The following is a 22,562-nucleotide window of genomic DNA, read 5'->3' on the forward strand; positions in this document are numbered from 1 at the left end:
GCCATCACTAATTAAATCCCCATGCCCACAGGGTTCCCTGCTCCCCACTGCATAGCTCTCTCCCATGTCATGGCTCCACTTCTTCTCAGGCCCTGATCCCCTCACGTCCCACACCTCGAAGGCCCTGTCGCCTTGGCACTGATCCTGGCATTGCCAGGGCGCCCAGTGGGCAGTGCCAGGATGCCTAGTGTTCAGCACCAGGGTAGCCGATGGACAGTGCCAGGCTGGCACTGCTAAAGGGGCACTCCCTGGCCCTGCCCATGACCACCAGGTATCTTCAATGGCCTTCAATCCCCCTGGCAAGGCCTTCATGTAGGTCCCCATAGGTGGGGACCATACGTGATTCTCACTGGTGAGGAAATCAACGGGCGAGGGGATAAGTCCAAGTGAGCCCAGATGATAGTGTCTGGGACTCACTAATGACATTTATATAATTTTATAAATATTTAAATTGTCTTTGATTAAATCTGCAAATCAGTACCGCTAAGATCGTTAGAGGTGAAAAACTGGGTGCAATCCTGATTTTTCGCTTCTCATCCTATCTTACCGACTTGCCTCATTGCTTGACCAGTGGGACGAGCTGGTAAGGTCACGGCCTAAGTGATTGGATGCAGCTTTTTTCAAAATGCAGGGTGTTTCTGTTCATAGAGTCATAGAAACTGCCACAGATATTCATTCAACCTACTGACACACCAACTTCTCACAGTCAGGACATTGAAACAGTCTCTTATCAGTATCCAGTAGAAAAGTGCCATTCCAGCATTGCTTGTTGGCCAGGAGGAGCAGGAATGCTATCCGTTAAAGTTGGCTGGCCTGCTGCACTATCTGCATTTCTTGGCTGCCCAGTCATTGCCACAATACGACTCCCCTCTTCCCCCCTCACTCTGTTCTTTCCTTGTAAATCTTGGAGCCACAGCTAATGTTAGAATTCGGAGTGATTGAGGCCTGTCAAAATCCCTCTTCATTGCTCACAATCAGTGCTGATGAAGCATTGTGAGGGTAGAAGACTCATAATTCATGAAGCTGTAGGCACATGTGACAATGCTCTTTCCCATGAGTGAAATAACACCCATCAGGCATCTTTGCTGGTTTACCATTATTTATCCTGTAGGAACTTTCTAGGTCAAATTTGAAATGTTCTACAAAGAAGCATAAAGTGTTCACTTCATGGCATGACTGATTCATTTTTCACTTGTGTGACTGTCATTTACTTAAGGTGATGAAATAACATTGAATCTCACAAGGTTACATGGACAGGTTTGCTGTGTTTGTTTTCTGTTCCAAGCAATCTGCTACATGTTCACTGAACAATTTACACCAAACAGTTTAGGCTGGTGTTCCCAGCTGTTTTAATCAGGTTAGACTGGTGCATTAAAGAGTAGTTGAGTTAATTAATGCAAAATGGTTCTGCCCCTCCAGCGGCATGGTGGCACAATGGTTAGCGATCTACAAGGCACAAGTCAGGAGTGTGGTGGAATACTCCCCACTTGCCTGGATGAGTGCAGCTTGGCACCATCCAGGACAAAGCAGCCTACTTGATTGGCACCATATTCACAAACATCCACTTCCTCCACCACCGACGCTCAGTAGCAGCAGTGTGTATTATCTACAAGATGGACTGCAACAATTCACCAAAGGTCCTTAGACAGCACCTTCCAAATCCAAGACCACTTCCATCTTGAAGGATAATGTCAGCAGATACATGGGAACACCACCACCTACAAGTTCCCCTCCAAGCCACTCACCATCCTGACTTGGAAATATATCACTCATTCCTTTGCAGTTGCTGGGTCAAAATCCTGGAATTCCCTCCCTAACGGCATTGTGGGTCAACCCACAGCACATGGACTGCAGGATTCAAGAAGGCAGCTCACCACCACCTTCTCAAGGGCAACTAGGGATGGGCAATAAATGCTGGCCAGCCAGCGATGCCCATGTCCCATGAATGAATAAAAAAAACTCAAAAATGTTAAAAAGGCAAGTCTAAAGGCACTATATCTATGTGCACAGAGCATTTGCAACAAGGTAGGATGAATTAACATGCACATTGATACAAACAGGTATGATATGATTGTGATTATGCAGATATGGCTGCAGGGTGACCAAGGCTAGGGACTGAATATCTAGAATTACACAATATTTAGGAAGGACGGGTAAAAAGAGAAAGGAAGTGGGGTGGCATTGCTAGTGAAGATGAAATCAGTGCAATAATGAGGGAGGACATTGGCTCAGAAAATCTAGATGTAGAATCAGTCTGGATAGAACTAAGAAGCAATTAGGGATGATAAACATGAATGGTAGTTGTCTATAGGCCTGCAAACAGTAGTGATAAGGTAGGTGATGGCATTAAACAGGAAATTGGAAATGCAGTGTGTGGTCTCTCTGGTGTCTCGCAGTCAGCTGCAAACAGCTATGTCAAGCTGGTGACTGATGCTATGTTCAGCCAGGCTGAGCAGACCAAAGGCTTCACTGCAACTGCAGGGTTTCCTTGCATCCAGGGTGCCATTGATTGTAACAATGTGGCCATCAAAGTTCCAGCTGGGTACCTTTGTTGATAGGAGGGGTTTTATTCCATGAATGTTCAGATCATTTGTGACCTCAAGTCCGCAATTCTATAGGTCCATGCAAGGTTTCATAGCAGTTCCCGTGATGCCTAAATTCTACATCATTCACAAGTGCCAAGGCTGTTCACGGTTCCAAATTACCTTGGTGGTTGGCTCATTGGTGACAAGGGTTATCCTTTGGATCTTCTCTCCAGCCTTGAGATACGCGGGCAGATGTGTGTTCTGAAACTCCCTGAAACCCATACAACAATGGATTGCAACAATGGATGGGCACTCTTACTCAATCTCCCACAGTGGACAATGCCCACTCAGAACTCTGCTGAGCGCAGAAAGTCATTGAATCTTTTCCAGCACTGGATTCAGGTGTAGCCAGACCAAGTTATGCGCCTGCTGACCTCGGCTGCCACCGCTGCCCAGACCTTCTTGGTTTTGGTGAGATGGCTTCTTCCTTCCATCCCTGGGCATGAGGATGTCCTTCCTGGCTGTTACCACCTCCTCCAGGGTTTGCAGACAATGATTAGATCATTAGGAAATCATTAGAGAGATTGGAGGCTTGTTGTCCTCATCAGCTTCCCTCCTACCTGCTGTGCCTTCCAGCTGCTGTCATTAGCTCCCTCTGGTTCCTCTCTCATCTTCAGCGGCCTCTGGGCTGCTTCTAAACTTTGCGTTGGGCTATTGGACCTGGTGCCTGCTGCGTGCCTGCTACCTCCGACTTCATTGACCCAATACGGACACAAATCATGCTGGTTGCCACTTAATAGACAGCCAGTGTAATATCGCAATTTTGAATTGATCTCAAGCGGGACCAAGAAACATGGCCGTTTCTGGTACTGCGCATGCACAGCTCATATGAAATTCTGCTCCAAGGGTCGAGTAAGGAGGAATTAAAGGAAATTTATTATTACCAAAAAGAAGTGTCTGTATAGCGTGCAAAAAACAATACTTTTCACTGTAAGCCAATACATCTGACAATAATAAATCAAAAAAATAATGCTGGAAAAATTAATGGGATTAAAGCTGATAAATCCCCAATGTCTGATCATTTATATCATTTACATCCCATGGTATTAAAGAAGTAATAGATGCATTGGTTGTCATCTTCTAAAATTTTATAGATTCTGGAACAGTCCAGTCAGATTGGAGGGTGGCCAATGTAACCCGGCTATTTAGAAAAAGGAGGGAGAAAACAAGGAATTACAGACCAGTTAGTCTAACATCAGTAGTAGGGAAAATGTTGGAGTGTTTATAAAGGAGGCAATAACAGGACATTTTGAAAGTATCAATGGAATTAGACAAAGTCAGCATGGTGGCACAGTGGTTCGCACTGCTGCCTTGCAGCGTCAGGGACCTGGATTCATTTCCGGCCTCGGGTCACTGTCTGCGTGGAGTTTGCACTTTCTCCCCGTGTCTGCATGGGTTTCCTCCGGGTGCTCCGGTTTCCTCCCACAGTCCAAAGACCTGCAGGTTAGGTTGACTGGCCATGCTAAGTTGACCCTAGAATCAGGAGATTAGCAGGATAAATACGTGGGGTTATGGGAATAGGGCCTGGTTAGGATTGTGGTCGGTGCAGACTCAATAGCTGGAATTTTACCGGCACGTCCGCCCGAGTTTCGCACAATCCTGCCTGAGGCTAATGGAGAATGCCGTTCCCTGCGCCTCGCCCGCCCCCAGAATCGGGGCAGGCGTACCGGTAAAATTCCGGCCAATGGGTCGAATGAATCCTTCTGCACTGTAGGGATTCTATGGTTCTATGATAAATCAACATGGATTTATGAAATGGAAATTGGGTTTGACAAACCAACTTGAGTTTTTTGAGGATGTAACAAGCAGAATGGATAAGGATGAACCAGTGGATGTGGTGTATTTAGATTTTCAGAAAGATTTTGATAATGTCTTACGTAAGAAGTTAATGTTAAAAATTAAAGTGTATGGGAATGGGGGATAATATATAAGCATGGACAGAGAATTGGCTTGCAGACAGGAAGTAGGGTAGGAATAAATGGGTCATTTTCATAGTAAGAAGGGTATTTCACAGTAAAAATGGGTCTTTTTCATAGTGACAGACAGTGCTTGGGTCCCCAGCTATTCACAATATACATTAATGATTTGGATAAGGGAACCAAAAGTTATATTTCAAGTTTGCTGATGACCATAGAACCATAGAATCCTTACAGTTCAGAAAGAGATCCTCCAGCCCAACGAGCCTGCACCAACTCACTAAAACAGCATCCCACCAATCCGCCCGATCCTCATAACCCTGCTCATTTACCCTGGCTGATCCATCTAACCAGCACATCTTTGCACTATGGGAGGAAACCGGAGCATCCGGAGGAAACCTATGCAGATATGAGGAGAACTTGCAAACTCCGCACAGACAGTGACCCAAGGCCGGAATTGAACCAAGGTTCCTGGCGCTGTGTGGTAGCAGTGCTAAACCACTGTGCCACCTGTGGTGGACCTCAGTTGTGCCTTTGTCCTATATGGACCACCGTTGTGTGTTTGTCATACCTGGACACATCCCCTTGTTCAGTCCAGGTTGGTTATTTGTTGGGATGTGCTCCTGATTCTGTTGTGAATAAAAGCCTACACTTGTATTGGCACACAGGTAGTCTTTTGCCTTATTGTTAGCGCATCACCACCATGTAACCCGACCTGGTATGAGTGTGAATAGAAAGAAGGATGTTAAGAAGCTGCAAGGTGATTTAGACAAGTCAAGTGATTGGGCAAATACATGTCAGATGCAGTAAATTGTGGGTAAATATGAAGTTATCCACTTTGGACAGAGAAACAGAATGGCAGAGTATTATATCCATGATGTTAGATTGGGAAATGTTGATGTACAAAGGAACCTGGATGTCCTTGTATTTCAGTCACTAAAAGCAAGCATGCAGTTCGGAAGGCCGGCCTTCATTGCAAGAAGACTTGAGTATCAGAGCAAGGATGTCTTGGTGCAGCTGTTCAGGGCCTTGCAGAGACCATACCTGGAGTATTGTGTGCAGTTTTGGTTTTCTCATTTAAGAAAGGATATACTTGCTATCGAGGGAATGCAGCAAAGATTCACCAGACTGATTCCTAGGATGGCAACATTGTCATACGAGGAGAGATTGGGTCAACTCAGAGTGTATTCACAGGAATTTAGAAGAATGAGAGGGAGTCAATTGGTAATTGTATTACCAAACAATTTGGTAATGTTGTTACCAAACATTAACCATATTAAAGAAGCATTTTTCCAATTTATTGCAATCAACTTGGAATTTGAAAAAATGCACATCTGATGTTCAGCCACCATTTTCCACAACATTTCAGATAAAATGAACTTTAAAGCAGTCATTTAAAAACAAGGTCCCATCAAGAATTCATGGTTCTTCTTCTGTGTCATCATCACTTCCAATGATGCTGTCATTGAAACGTATAAAATTCTGACAGATTGAAGGCAGGGCTGTAGTTTCCTCTGGCTGTGGGGTTCAATTTATCTTCCCCTTAGGAGTAAATGATACATAAATAATATGTCTCCTGAGCATTCTTGTCTCCAGAGTAAACAGTTTCAGGCTCATTAAACCCTTCTTGGAGCTCAAATGCCTTGAGCAAGGAATCAATTTGGTTGTCCTTTTCTGCACTGATTCAATGTCTGGACAACAACAAGAATTGTAAACATTCTTTCAGCTGTAGATGTATTGATCCCTTGTGCAGAATCTTTGGCCATAAAAGACAGGTCCAAAGTGCCTGTAATTTTAGGGCTCAAGATGGTGTTTTGGTTCAAACATGTTGCAGCTCTGTATGCATACACCTCTACTGCAAGCCATGGAAGGCACCACTTTGAACAAGTCAGTACTGAAGACACTCAAAGTGTTTGTCAGATGTATACAGAGTAGGCAGATCTAGGTGTCTTTTGGTTTGTCTTCCAACTTTGCTGCTTTTAGCTAAGCCTTCTTTCTTGGACACACACACACACTGCTGAATCTGCTTTCAGTTGCAGGATGAGCATCCCCACTAGTACTTCTTGAAGGCATGATAAACCACTCACAAGTTAGTTACAGAGTATTTCCTATTTGTTTTGTCTGACTTTATACAAGTACTTAATGGTTTGCAGAGCTGGCAAAGGGTGGTCAGGTCAATAGGGAGTGGTGCTGCTTGGGAAGAAGTCTTTAGTTGCAACTTCAAGGATAGAAACATAGAAATAGAAACATAGAAGATAGGAGCAGGAGGAGGCCATTTGGCCCTTTGAGCCTGCTCCGCCATTCATAACGATCATGGCTGATCATCCAACTCAAAAGCCTAATTCTGCTTTAGCCCCATAGTCTTTGATCCCATTTGCCCCAAGTGCTATATCCAGCCACTTCTTGAATAAATTCAATGTTTTGGCATCAACTACTTCCTGTGGTAATGAATTCCACAGGTTCACCACCCTTTGGGTGAAGAAATGTCTTCTCACCTCCGGCCTAAATGGTCTACCCTGAATCCTCAGACTGTGAACCCTGGTTCTGGACTCCCCCACCATCGAAAATATCCTCCCTGCATCTACCCTGTCTAGTCCTGTTAGAATCTCTATGAGTTTCCCCCCTCAGTCGCCTGAACTCCAGCATAAACATTCTTAACCTAGTCAATCTCTCCTCATACATCAGTCCCGCCATCCCTGGAATCAGCCTGGTAAACCTTTGCTGCATTCCCTTGAGAGCAAGAGCATCCTTCCTCAGAAAAGGAGACCAAAATTGCACACAATACTCCAGGTGTGGCCTCACCAAGGCCCTGTATAATTGCAACAACACATCCCTGCTACTGTACTTGAAACTTCTCGCAATGAAGGCTAACATGCCATTTGCCTTCTTTACCACCTGCTGCACCTGCATGCTTACCTCCAGTGACTGGTGCACAAGGACACCCAGGTCCCGCTGCACACTCCCCTCTCCCAATTTACAGCCATTAAGGTAGTAATCTGCCTTCAAATCTGGTCAGACCAGCTTCCGAACATGAGTGTTGGGGTTGCCATCTCCGTTAAATGGCTTGCAACATGAAGGAGATTGAGCAGTTATAGTACAGAACAGGATGAGCTGTTTGCAAAACAGAGGGTGGAGGGGATAAAGGGCTCTTATCAGAAGATCTTATCCACCCAGGATATTCAGGAGACTTTCTCTTTACCTCAGCATAAGTCAGGAGCAGTGTGTGTCATCTGTGTTTTATGTAGGAGGTCCTCACAGAAATCTGTCAGCTGTTGCAGGCAGACCTACACAGTGACACAATGGTTAGCACTGTTGCCTCTCAGCTCCAGGAACATGGGTTCAATTTTTGGCTTGGGTCTCTGTCTATGCGGAGTCTGCACGTTCTCATCTTGTCTGCGTGGGTTTCCTCTGGGTGCTCCGGTTTCCTCCCACTGTCCAAAAGACATGCTGGTTAGGTGCATTGGCCATGCTAAATTCTCCCTCAGTGTACCTGAACAGTAAGAAGTCTCACAACACCAGGTTAAAGTCCAACAGGTTTATTTGGTAGCATGAGCCTTCGGAGTGCTTCTCCTTCATCATGTGAGTGAATGAGTGTACTTGAACAGGTGCTGGAGTGTGGGCAGCTGGGGGATTTTCACAGCAACTTCATTGCAGTGTTAATGTAAGCCTATTTGTGACACTAATAAATAAATTTTAAGACCTACAAGCTCTAGGCAGGACAAAGATGGCACTGCCAGTCGCTGTAAAGGTGGTCATATCTATGAACGTCTTTGCATTGAGATCATTCCAGGTTGGAGCAGGCGATATCTGTAACATCTCCCAGTTCACCACCCACAGCTGGATAAGCGAGGTGACTGATGTTCTTTATGTCAGAAGAGAGGCAGTTCATTGTCTTTTCTCACACTAGAGAGAAGCAGGCAAAGTATACACTTGGCTTTTCTGACATAACAAGCTTTCCCATGTTTCAGAAAGTCATCAGCTGTACACTTAATGGCTTTGCAGAGAAAGGTCAAAGGGTAGGATAGAGGGAGGGGAGTGAGGGCTGGGAAAGCAAGAGGTGCGTGTTTATACCAACTGCAGCATGTATATCTGAAGTGATTGTCAGACAAGAGGGATGTTGAATGTGAAAGGTTGGATTCAGTAGGAAGTCTCACAGCACCAGGTTACAGTCCAACAGGTTTATTTGGAATCACGAGCTTTTGGAGCGCTGCTCCTTCATCAGGTGGTCACTGTATCCTGGTCCATAGAGCTCCACCTCTTGCACTGACCGTGATGAACACCTGCTCCAACTATCTGAAGGAGCCACTTGTCCCTCTGGACAGCGAGACTCCCTCCTCCTGCACTGAAGCAAGTACATGCTCTTTGCCCTGTTAAACAAGTTGCACTGTTCTTCCTGAAAAGACTCTCTTCCCCAACCATTTGCAGCACCAGGTTAAAGTCCAACAGGTTTATTTGGAATCGCAAACAGACCAATCTTCCCCTTCATGAAGTGGAGATTGGGTTTAAGTAGAATTTACATTGGATGTCAATAGCACAGAAACAGGCCATTTGACAGGCAAAGAGGGTGATTTTACCAAAAGAACTCTAAATGATAAATGAGCATGAAAACAGGAGAGAATAAAACTGATTATTTGAGCGAGCTCCCAGTCACAGTCATACGGCACTTAGTTAAAAAAAGAGCGCAGATATGATTCTTGCCAGTAGGGGGAGGGGTGGAGACTATTCTCGCCAGGAAGCTGGGTGCTGAACTCTGGGGGCGCCATTGCACATGTACCCCAATCACCCAGTGGGCAATCTCCTGTCACCAACTCCGCCAGCCCCCAGACATTGCCCCCCCACACCAATCACCACCATGGATATCACCACTTCCCCCCGTTGATTGCCACCCCAGACATCATCAATCCACAACCCCTTGATCTCCGCCCTGAACATCATCGATCCACACTCCTTCCACCTGATTGCTGCCTTGGACATGGCTGATCCCTACCCACATGCCCCTCTCTCCACAGCCGATCGTTACCCTGGACATTGCTGATCCCCACCCAAGGGGCACTGCCCAGCCCTGTCCCTGACCACCCACGGTGCTTCAATGGCCTGCGTTCCCACCGGCAAGGCCATCACTTCTGGTCCCCGTTGGTGAGGACCATACGTGATCCTTGACTGGTGAGCTGGTGAGGTCATGTGAGCCCAAATGATAGCGTCTGAGATTCATTAATTATATGTAAATGATCAAATAATTATTGAAACCGCCTTCACGCCCTTTATGGTATGAAGCCAATTTCGCTGGCAAAATAGGGCCGGTAACATTGCGAGAGTTGAAAAACCAGGTGCAAACCTGGTTTTTCACTTCTCACCCGATCTTACCAGCTCACCACACTGATCGACCAGCAGGACGAGCCAGTAAGAGTGCCCCCATAGTCTGTGCCACTGTTTATGCTCCGCTTTAACCTCCTCCCAAATCTAACATAACTGTTTGTTCCCTTCTCCCTCATTTATTTGTCTATGTTTTTAAAAAATCATTCCTGGGATGTGCTTGTCACTGACTAGGCCAGCATTTGTTGCCCAGCCCTTAAATGCACTAAGACTATTTGCTTCAACCACTCCACTTGATAGTGAGTTCCAGTTTTTCACCACTCTGGGAGCTGGCTAGCTTTAACTGCAGCCATTCAGCAGCATATTAAACCTTGGGCTGCACACTGCTATCACTATAATGAGCTAGCAACACCAAATTGAAACAAACACATGTGGGTTAATCATTAGGTTAATCATGGATCATGATTCCGACTCCCATTTTGGGTCTTAAACAATTTAGCTGCCATTATCCCTCACCTTGGACTTGTGCTCTATTCCTTTGGCTATAGATGCTAAGATCTGGAGAGTTTGACTTGCTTTGCTGCACACAGTGGGCTGTGCACAAATACACTATGATCCCTCTCCTGCCTTGAGGCATGTGGTATAGTGTCATTTACTTTACATTCCCATTAATTATTTCCATTCCCTCGTCTCATTATCTTGTATTTTTCAACATCAAATGCAATCTGCCACTCATCAGTCTAACTCTCCAACCTGTTCTATTTAATTTGCCTTTTCCCCATTGTTTGATTTCTCCTCTCCCCTACACAAAATTCTGTATTATCTGCACACTTAGCTTTATTGTATCCCAATCTCCTAATTATTTAGATAAACTGAAAGCAACAATGGACACCCTAACAATGCATTGTTCATCCAGCTCCATTCACAATCACCTTCTCCAGGCCACTTGCAGATTACCACAAAAGCTTTCATAGACATGAATTAATTTATTAGGATTTGTTATTGCTAGTAAAGGGCCACAAAGTATTAAAACACACATTCAACTTAGAGCTCAAACAGGTTGCCTGAATGGGACGAATAAGTTATGTTTTTTTAAATTCATTTACGGGAAATGGGCATCACTGGCTGGGTCAGCATCTATTGCTCGTACCTAACTGCCCTCCATTTCAGAGGGCATTTGAGAGTCAACCACATTGGGTCTGGAGTCACATGTAGGCCAGACCAGGTAAGGATGTGAGATTTCCTTCCCTAAAGGACATTAGTGAACCATTGGGTTTTACGACAATTGACAATAGTTTCATGGCCATCATTAGACTTTTAATTCCAGATTTTTATTGACTTCAATATAACCATCTGCTGTGGTGGGATTTGAACCCCGGTCCCCAGATCTTGCCCGTGGTCTCCGGATTACTAATCTAGTGACAATACCACTATGCCACCACCTCCCTAATTAGTTATTCTGTAATTGGTTCATGATAATTATGTAAATAGTCCAAACTATTCATTTTGAACCAAGTGGCCCCAAGTTCTGAGCACAGTCCACAAACATATTCTTTGCCTGTAAATTGTAAATAGTTGCTAATTGGTGCCATTAAAAGAGAGGTCGGTTTAGCTCAGTCAGTTGGACAGCTGGCTAGTGATGCAGAGTGACATCAACAGTGTGGTTTCAATTCCTGTACTGGCTAAGGTTATTCATGAAGGCCCTCCTTCTCAACCTTGACCCTAGCCTGAGGTGTGGTGATCCTCAAGTTAAATCATGACCTGTCAGCTCTCTCCCTCAGAGTGAAGAGCATCACTGGGACCATGGTGACTTTACATTAATTTAGCATGGCCAATGCACCTAATCAGCATGTCTTTTGGACTGTGGGAGGAAACCGGAGCACCTGGAGGAAATAGTTTAATAATTTGATTTTGATCAATTTAGTAATTGATTTTGTTCCAACATGTTTCACAAGTTATTGAATAGTTCAAGTTATCTGGCAATACATTCCAGTACAGGCACGATTGATTGACAGATATATCTGGAGTGGGAATCTACATCAGATGCCTGAGAAGCGATAGTGAAAATGATTGGATGTAGTCATTCAATCATTTTGGGCAGATCTGTGAAAAGAGACTCCTAGCTCAGATTTATGTGGGACTGTACAAGACAGAACACAAGTGAGTCTGAGGGCAGAAGAGATGCCACTTAGTCAAGAGCCTTGCAATTGATTTAGACCTAAGCCCACCATCGCCTCTACTTTCTCAGAAGATGAAGGAAATTTGGCATGTCAGCTACGACTCTCACCAACTTTTACAGATGCACCATAGAAAGCATTCTTTCTGGTTGTATCACAGCTTGATATGGCTCCTGCTCTACCCAAGACCGCAAGGAACTACAAGAGATTGTGAATGTAGCCCAATCTATCACGCAAACCAGCCTCCCATCCATTGACTCTGTCTACACTTCCTGCTGCCTCGGCAAAGCAGCCAGCATAATTAAGGACCACATGCACCCCGGACATACATACCTTCTTCCGTCGGGAAAAAGGTACAAACATCTGAGGTCACATACCAACTCACTCAAGAACAGTTTCTTCCTGCTGCTGTCAGACTTTTGAATGGACTTACCTTGCATTAAGTTGATCTTTCTCTATCTTTCTCTTGATCCTAGCTATGACTGTAACACGACATTCTGCCCTCTCTCATTTCCTTCTCTGTGAATGGTATGCTTTGTCTGTATAGCCTGCAAGAAACCATGCTTTTCACTGCATGTTAATACATGTGACAATAATAAATCAAATCAAATCAAAATGACCTCAGCAGCAACCCTGAACTAAACCTCCAGAACATTGAAAATGTCAGATATGCCATTCCTACCTCATGACTCAAGAGAGTAGATTTTGAACTTGATGTGTGTTAGACTACAACACAATAACAACTCAGCAGTCCCTCTTACATCACTTCCAAAGGAAGAGCAGTCTTCTAGATCACCATCATCTTCTTCTCCAGGTAACATCATCTGTTATTCGAGGGATTCTGAATGACTGCTTATACTGTAATTTTACTACAGGGCAGGGAAGGAGACAGGTCCCAAATTTATCTCAGCCAGCATTGAATCCCATGCTGTTGCTGTTGCTCTGAATTACACACTAGCTAACTAGCCAACTGAGCTCCCCAGACCCATGGGTCTATCAGCCATTTTCAAATCTGCCCCAATTGCTCCATAGAGTCATAGAGTCATAGAGGTTTGCAGCATGGAAACAGGCCCTTCGGCCCAACTTGTCCATGCCGCCTTTTGTTTTAAACCCCTAAGCTAGTCCCAATTGCCTGCATTTGGTTCATATCCCTCTAAACCCATCGTACCCATGTAACTATCTAAATGCTTTTTAAAAGATAAAATTGTACCCATCTCTACTACTATCTCTGGCAGCTTGTTCCAGACACTCACCACCCTCTGTGTGAAAAATTTCCCCTCTGGACACTTTTGTATCTCTTCCCTCTCACCTTAAACCTATGCCCTCTAGTTTTAGACTACGCTACCTTTGGGAAAAGATATTGACTATCTAGCTGATCTGTGCCCCTCATTATTTTATAGACATCTATAAGATCACCACTCAGCCAACTACACTCCAGAGAAAAAAGTCCCAGTCTATCCAGCCTCTCCTTATAACTCAAACCATCAAGTCCCAGTAGCATCCTAGTAAATCTTTTCTGCATTCTTTCTAGTTTAATAATATCCTTTCTATAATAGGGTTCCCAAAACTGCACACAGTATTCCAAGTGTGGCCTTACCAATGCCTTGCACAACTGCAACAAGACGTCCCAACTCCTGTATTCAATGTTCTGACCGATGAAACCAAGCATGCCGAATGCCTTCTTCACCACTCTGTCCACCTGTGACTCCACTTTCAAGGAGCTATGAACATGTACCCCTAGATCTCTTTTTTCTGTAACTCTCCCCAATGCCCTACCATTAACTGAGAAAGTCCTGCCCTGGCTCAGTCTACCAAAGTGCATCACCTTGCATTTGTCTAAATTAAACTCCATCTGCCATTCATCAGCCCAGTGGCCCAATTGATCAAGATCCCTTTGCAATTGGAGATAACTTTCTTCACTGTCCACTATGCCACCAACCTTGGTGTCATCTGCAAACTTACTAACCATGTTACTAACTCCAATGTTGAAAGCACCAATTCTCCATCCTCCATACATTCTAGCTCATTCTGTCCTGCACCAAGACTCACTTTCCTATCATTCTTATTCTTATTGACCTGCATTGGCTCCTAATGCTCCATCAGCTTTTAATATGCTTTGTTTTGCTTTTGACTCTATATTTTTCCATAGCCACAACACTGCTGATCTCCATGACCAATCTCCAGGAACTCTGTGCTTCCATTCTGTGCATTTATCTTCCCTCCACCTTAATGTGCCTTCAGCTGTCTACTCTCAACTCTCTGGGATTCATCCTGTTTATGCTACCTCTCCGCCCTTAAGGTCATTCTTAGAACTCAGATCTTTGATCAAGCCTTTGGTCACTCCTGCTAAACCCTCTATGTTACATTGGGTATCTGTCTGCTTCATCCCTCAGTAAAGTGCCATGGGACAATTCCCACAATAAAAGTGCAGCATGTCATAATTTTTCAACCTTTATTATGCTGCCAAATACTAAACAGAAGTAAAAAGTTGTAATCACATGTTGAGGCAAGTACAAGAGCAACATTTTAAAAGCATTTGGATAAGTACATGGATGGGAAAGGAGTTGAGGGATATGGGCTAAACGCGGGCAATAGGGACTAGCTAGAAGGGCACAATATTCAGAATGGACCGGTTGGACCGAAGGGCCTGTTTCTATGCTGTATTGCTCTATGACTCTATGACTCTATTTCCAAATAAATGCTGAACTGTATTTTCTTCCTAACACTCTTCATATTGACTCTTAAAAATCAGATCATCTGGGGTAATGGTATATACAAAATGTCATTGTACATGTTGTTTTTAATAAATCAGTCCACCTTTGGCAAGAGTGAAAGTGGGAGCAGCATTTGGGTTTGGGGTCAAATGTGTGTCAAGTGGCAATGTTGGGATTAAATGGGTGTCACAATACTTGGTATTGCCTTGGTGCCAATACCCGGCAGCGATGTTTCCTGAATTAACCAAATAGTGGCCAGAGGGCAAGCTCTAATTAAGACAGTGGGTGGGTGATTGAAGGTGGAGGACCAATAGGAGGCCACCTCCAGCTCAGAAGGAACAGTGACCTGATGTCCGGGTAAGTGGGAGACAGAGGGTGCCTGCATCTTGAGCCACTTTCTCTGTGATTTTTAAAAGTTTTGAAATAAAACTTGGTCTCATTAGCCAGGACATCAGTGGCTGTGGCCAGGTGATGGGGAGACCATCAGAGCCTGCCTGGAGTGGTGGTCTCCCACACTGCCACTGGGACACTGCCACAGGGCAGCTGGCTCAGCCCCTGAAGTCTCAGAGGGCCTGGAGGATGACTAGCAAGTTCCAGCCTGCCTCACTGACAATCAGCCTTAACAGGTCATTAACCCCCCTGAATCGGCTGCCTGCATCTTGTGGCAGGTGGCCCCTCCAGCCCCCATCCTACCCTGAGGAATATGGCCCAGGTTTGAGGTGGTGCCAGGAAACTGGCAACCTGCACACTTTGAATGTGAAGTCCGGAGGAGCTGACTTCACGTTCAGGCAATTAAACTTCAAAAACATATCTATATTACTGTGGACACTGAAAAAGTCCAACTTCCCTGAGCGTGGCCGGGATTGGGGTCTGCTGCCTCTGAGGAAACTTTAGCTGTGTGGGCTTCAGATAGGTTTTAGGTCTCTTATTTATAAATGCAAAAGGACTCACATTTGTCTCAGGTGTGGGTACTGCAGTACAATTATCTTTCCTACACCAATATGGCAGCCACTGCATTTTCTATGCATCTCCTGTCACCACACTGCGAGCTTTGTAGGTGGTTAGGAATAATGTGTCATGCCCAAATATATAGGCCTAGACACCATGTTGTTCATTAATTAATCTAAGCAAAAGGATCCATGAATTTTGAACAAATCTAATTGCTTGTCTGCTACATTGGGTGACCTTCAAGTGCTTTATTTTAAAAGTTGGTCACATACGTGGAGGGAATGCTGATAGTGAAGCGATGGCTGGCTAGCAGCCAAGAAAACTCACAGGCAGGGACAGTACGCTTCTTTAAATATGCTTGCTTTGCAGGTCGGATTGAAGGATACTTGACCAGAGCAATAAATTTGCAGAATTAAAGGGAGGTAGAATGTGCTGATTAATCATTACTCATTTAGTCCGACACTTGAGAAATGTCCCTCTTTTGAGGTAATGTCTAGGATGGAATGGTTCTTCTCTTAGCATATAATAACAATCAGAGGCTCAGATGAGGCCACAGCCCTATACGCCCGCAGCCTGTCATAACCTTTCATTTCAATGCTGATGCATGGCGCCTGCTCTCTTCATTCTCTGCATAGAAACAGCTAGATAAACTCAGAAATATTTACCAAGTTGCTAAACTTGTTATGCTTAACCCTACTTTAGTTCTTTTTGCTGAAATGTGAAAGATTAAAGTGCCAATACCAACTGATCCATCGTCCCAAAAAGCCCGAGTGTGGTACTTCTGGCTATTTGCTACATTTAATAAGTGTTTTATGAAGATTAATGGGAAATATGTAGATTGATCAGGCCCCTTTATTGCCATTAGGTGCTCTCTGTCAGTAAGCCACTTGTGCTTGAAAACCTTTCTGCTTGCAATCCGATTGCAAAGTTGCTGAACGTGAGGCAAATTATTAGAATCATAATATAAATCTAATTCCTTTAATAATATATATTTTTTAATGGCTTGATATTGTCAAATAATATGTTTGGAATATGCATTTCCAATTCATGCCACAGCATCTCACGTTGCAGTGCTTTTGTCATATAATAAACTTTGAATTAATGATTAATTGTAGGCATCAGTAGGGACTAGATTTTTCAATATTCCTTCATTTTGCTTGCTATCACTTTACAGATCTGCTGTCTTCAGCCGTTAGTTGGCTAATGACTTCTCTTATGGGAAAGGAGGGGAAGAAAGACTGATATTTGATAAAGGAAATCAATACTCTCTTGCTTTAACCCTACGTGTCCTCTAACTTCTTGAGCTTCTTGCAGCACAACACAATAATCTTACATTTTGAAGGCACCACCTTGAACATTTTGAAGAATTAATGAGATAAGGGAAGAGAAAAAAATTCTATTTCTCAAGTAAATATCAGAACTGACTTTATTTCTAAAGCACCTTTTGGATGCTACAAAAGTAACTCAAAATATGTCACTATTTCCCGGCAAACTGGTATTTTGGTCTCTGCTCTTTTATTAAATGGAAGGAGTTTATCGTGCCTGCTCTAAGAATATGAAGAACAAAACATACCCCAGGTTTAACTCATATAAGAAAGCATCAAATGAGGAAAAGTCTTATGCTCCAAGCCCTTTGAGTGTACTGAATACATTTAATTATTAGAGGACTAAATATGATGGCACTTTCCATTGGTCTGGGATTCTGCCAAAGCAGTAACTTGTTACAGTGCTTTGGGCTACAGTACCAACAATTCAGCTAAGGTTACACCCACATTTTATGATTAGGTTAATGGAACACTTGGCTTTTCACTTGGCTAAACTATACTTAGTTTTAATCCTAGAGTGTATATTAGTGCTATGCAAGCGTAAGTTCTGCCTTGCTTCCTTTTATGGTTCCCTCCTCACCTTCCTCCTTTTCTTTCCTTCCAGTTTTCCCCTCTTGCTTTTTCCCCTCTTGCTTTAGCCAAAAGAAAAAAAAATCAATGTGTCGTGTCTTTCTTCTTTTGCTCTCCTTTACTGAGTCTACAAGGTCAATGCTGCCTTCATGGTCTTCCATGTTTTGTTATTTTGCTTTGAGGGCACCGTGGAGTAATTAGCAGACAGTGGGGTCAGTTCCCTAAAGCTAGCTGTGCAACAAGCACACATCATGCATGCTGTGTATCCTTCTGATGTCTTTTGCTAAAATTACAATCTCAGCATCTTTCTAATAATTTGAGAATCTCCACAGGCACAGGCCTTTGAGATACTTAACAGGAAGTATGAGTGTGCAGGGTTCTCACTATTAGCAGGCAATTTAAAAGCTCAGCATAAATCATAAGCTTGCTTCAGATCAAATTGAGAAAATGAGCATTCTTTTGAATCAGCTATCCATCACTCTTTGCCCTGAAAGCAACTGCAGCACCAAAAGTAAAAACATAAACAAGGTCTAAAGTACACGTGTGCTTAGTTTTATTTATAAGATATCTAGACATTGCAAAGTTATTAAATCACTCTCACTGCTTATAATCAGCCATTGTTTGCAATCCAGTCTTCTCAAATATTAGCAGGAAAAAATCATTCTGTGTTTCAAGCAGAGAATGCCGTTTGAGACTTATTCTAATTGTATTTTTCTAACATTAGCAACGAACAGAATTTCAGCTGAACCTCATGATATAATGAGCTTTGACCAATACATAACGCATAGAGGGGTGGATAACATCACCGACAATGAAGCTTGAGCTATTTCTGAATATTTTCTGGAAACATGCTCCATGCATTATTTAATTTCTGTGGTTAGCACTGCTGCCTCACAGCGCCAGGGACCTGGGTTCAATTCCAGACTTGGGTCTCTGCCTGTGCAGAGCCTGCACGTTATCCCCGTGTCTATGCAGGTTTCCTCCGGGTGCTTTGGTTTCCTCCCACAGTCTGAAAGACATGCTGGTTAGGTGCATTGGCCCTGCTAAATTCTCCCTCAGTGTACCCAAACAGACATCAGAGTGTGGCGACTGGGGGATTTTCACAGAAACTTCATTGCAGTGTTAATGTAAGCCTACTTGTGACTAATAAATGAACTTACTCACTTACTTACTTACCTCACATGGGTACAGGCCGACTTTTGCTTTGCTGCTGATGTTGTGGGATATTTTTCCCCCTTCCCATTCTTGGATCCTCCTATGCTTTGTAACAAAACTGAAGGGTAAGGCCAGGGGGGAATCTGAACACCAGGGTGGGAATTTTATAATCAAGTTTCCAGCATCACCAGGTTGTACACTTCGATCAGGTCACCCCTCAGTCTTCTCTGCTCCAATGAAAACAACCCAAGCTTGCACAGGCTCTCTTCATAATTTAAATGTTCCATCTCAGGCAGCATCCTGGTGAATCTCTTCTGCACCCCATCCAGTGCAATCACATCATTCCTATAATGCAGCAACCAGAACTGCAGGCAGTACTCTAACTGTGGCTTCCCAACATTCTACACAACTCTAGCATGACTTCCTTGCTTTTGTAATCTTTGCCCGATTGATAAAGGCAAGTATCCCATATGCCCTTTTCACCATCCTACTAAACTGTTAATCCCAAATCGCCTGCACTTCACTGGTCTTGGACTCTGGGACTTAGAATCTTGTGACTCTTGCAGTTTCAGTCCTGGCCACTCCTGCCAGTGGCGCTGCTGGGACAACAATGTGATTGGCTGACAGCTCTCTGAGGCAGGACTTTCACTCAAGTGAGGGGCAGAAGTTCCATCTTCACCCAATTAAAGCTCCATGCAGTGTTCAAGGGTTGTGAGGGCTGCTGTGCACCCATTGACTCTTCAGATGGTGGGCCATCGTCCAAAATATCCTGCCCTAACCTGCTTTGGCAAAGGGTCATCTGGACTTGAAATGTCAGCTGAGATTTACCAACGTTTTCTCTTTTGGTGTCCTGCCCTATATTTAGCTTCCAAAATGTTGAGATATTTCACTAAAGGTCAGGCAGCAAGGTTAGAATGATTAACTACATGTCAACAGGCAGTTTGCTTTGTGATTTGTGTAGAGGTGCAATATTCATTGCCAGCCTGTGTTAAAAGGCTGACTCTGCATACTCATTTGAGACAACAACATTAACAACATCAAACTGTAGTTAACATAATAAAACATCCCAAGACACTTCACAGATGTGGTTCTTCTCCTAAGTACAAAATATGTGAACAGTTGGAGAACATGAATATGAATATATCACTCTCTGAATGACACATGAACTGAACCATCAAGGGAGAGGAAAGGTCATTCTGCCTTCTCAGCTTTAGGTGTCTAATCTTTCCCAAACCCAGCATCCATTTCATAGAATCATAGAATTCCTACAGTGCAGAAGGACACCATTCAGCCCATCGAGCCTGCACCGACAATAATCTCTCCCAGGTCCTATCCCCATAACCCCAAGTATTTACCCTGATATTCCCCCTGACACTAAGGGTCAATTTAGCATGGCCAACCAACCTATTTTTGGAGTGTGGGAGGAAATCAGGGCACCCAGAGGAAATCCACACAGACATGGGAAGAATGTGAATAAAACAAAACCTGAGGCCGAAATTGAACCCAGGTCCAAAAAACAAACAACAAAGGACAGCACAGGCCCTGCAAGCCTGTGCTGATCACATTATCCTATCTAGACCAACCATTTGTATCCCTCTATGCCCTGTCTGTTCATGTGTCTGTCCAGAGAGGTCTTGAATGTCATTAACGAATCTGCCTCAACCACCTCACTTGGCAGTGCATTCCAGGCCATCACCACCCTCTGTGTAAAAAAACTTCTCCACTGAACCTTTCCTCCCTTACCTTGAACTTGTGCCCCCTTGTAATTGTCATTTCTGCCCTGGGAAAAAACTTCACCCTATCTATACCCCTCATGATTTTATAAACTTCTTTCAGGTCACCTTTCAGCCTTTGTCTTTCCAGAGAGAACAATCCCCGTTTATTCAATCTCTCCTCATAGCTAATACCCTCCATACCAGGCAACATCCTAGTAAACCTTTTCTGTATTCTCTCCAAAGCCTCCACATCCTTCTGGTAGTGTGACCAGAATTGGACACAGTATTCCAAATGTGACCTAACCAAACTTTTATATAACGGTAACACAATTTGCCAACTTTTATATTCAATGCCCCATCCGATGAAGGCAAGCATGCCATGTGTTTTCTTCGCCACCTTTTCCACCTGAGCTGCCACTTGTAAGGATTTGTGGACCTGCATGCCCAGAACTCTCTGTGTCTTTACTCCTGATGGTTCTGCCATTTATTTTATAGCTCTGACCTGAATTGGATCTATCAAAATGCATCATCTCGCATTTGCCCAGATTAAATTCCATCTGCCATTTCTCCACCCAATTCTCCAGCCTATCTATATCCTGCTGTATTCTCTGACAATCTTCATGACTATCTCACAACTCCAGAAATCTTAGCATCATCCACAAATTTGCTAATCAGACCAGCTACGTTTTCTTCCATGTCATTTACATATATTTCAAACAGATCCCAGCACTGATCCCTGCGGAACACCACTAGTTACAGGCCTCCATTCAGAAAAACACCCTTCCACCGCCACATCTGTCTCCTATGGCCAAGCCAGTTCTGAGCCCATCTAGCTAGATCACCATGATCCCATGTGATTTAATCTTTTGGACCTTGTCAAATGGTTTACTAAAGTCCTTGTAGACAACATCCACAGCCCTTCCCTCATCAATCATCTTTGTCACCTCCTCAAAAAACTCAATTAAATTAGTGAGACATGACCTCCCTCGTACAAAACCATGCTGTCTGCCACTAACAAGACCATTCAGTTCCAAATGTGTATAGATTCTATCTTGACGAATCATCTCCAACAATTTCACTATCACTGACGTCAAGCTCACTAACCTATAATTACCCAAGTTATCCCTGCTACCCTTCTTAAATAACAGGACAACATTGGCTATCCACCAATCCTCTGAGACCTCACCTGTGGCCAACGAGGAAACAAAGATTTCTTTAGAGGCTCAGCAATTTCATCTTTTGTCTCCCTCAGTAATCTGGGATAGATGCCATCTGGCTCTGGGGATTTGTCTACCTTAATGCTTTTTAATTCACCTAACACTTCCTCCCTCGTAATGATGACTTGTTCTAACAGGTTTACAAACTCCTCCGAGACACCTTCAATCAACATGTCCTTCTTTGTGAATACCGATGCGACGTTCCTGGTGCTGTAAAGCAGCAGTACTAACTACTGTGCCACCATGCCACCTTTTTTCCTCTTATCACAGGTTCTGCTTGATCTAACTCTATTAGTGGAAGTTATCTCGTATTAACACTAACTATAGAATAAATTACTGCTGCATTTAACTGTCCGTCACTAAGTTTCATTCCACTGTAACGATCAGACTGCCTCACATGGGTCCCCAGTGAGGGAATATGAACCCTGAAGCTAGCAGAATGTTTTCTTTTGAAGAAAATATGTTTTGTTGTCTTCCTGGAAAAGGTTGATGAAGGAAGCTTGGAAGAGCTTTCTCCAGAAGGAGCCCGGGTACTCTTCTCTGAAAGCTGTCCATTGCTGGAGCTTACAGCAGCATGGAACTGGTTGGTACCAAATGTGCTTTGACAATGGCTTCAACAAGCCCCATGTAAATATATGGCAGTCTCACTGACCCTGGCAAATTCCAGTCACATCAGTGCAGGAGAGCACCAGCAGGTAAGACACTGGTGTGACAGCAGGGATTATAGTTGATGGATTTTCATTCCTTTAATGTTTAATATCAACAAGCATAATATTAGTAGGGTAAAGCCAAGTCAGTCTCCTGTACATATCTGACTGGTGGTTAGATATCTGGGAGATTAATATGAGTAGATTGAAAAAAATAGGTCACACAAAGTATTAAATAGCAGCGGATTTTACTTTGTGTACTGCAGAAAGTCAAAACTCT

This window comes from Mustelus asterias, chromosome 4 (genome assembly GCF_964213995.1).
Source record: "Mustelus asterias chromosome 4, sMusAst1.hap1.1, whole genome shotgun sequence".
Lineage (NCBI taxonomy): Eukaryota > Metazoa > Chordata > Chondrichthyes > Carcharhiniformes > Triakidae > Mustelus > Mustelus asterias.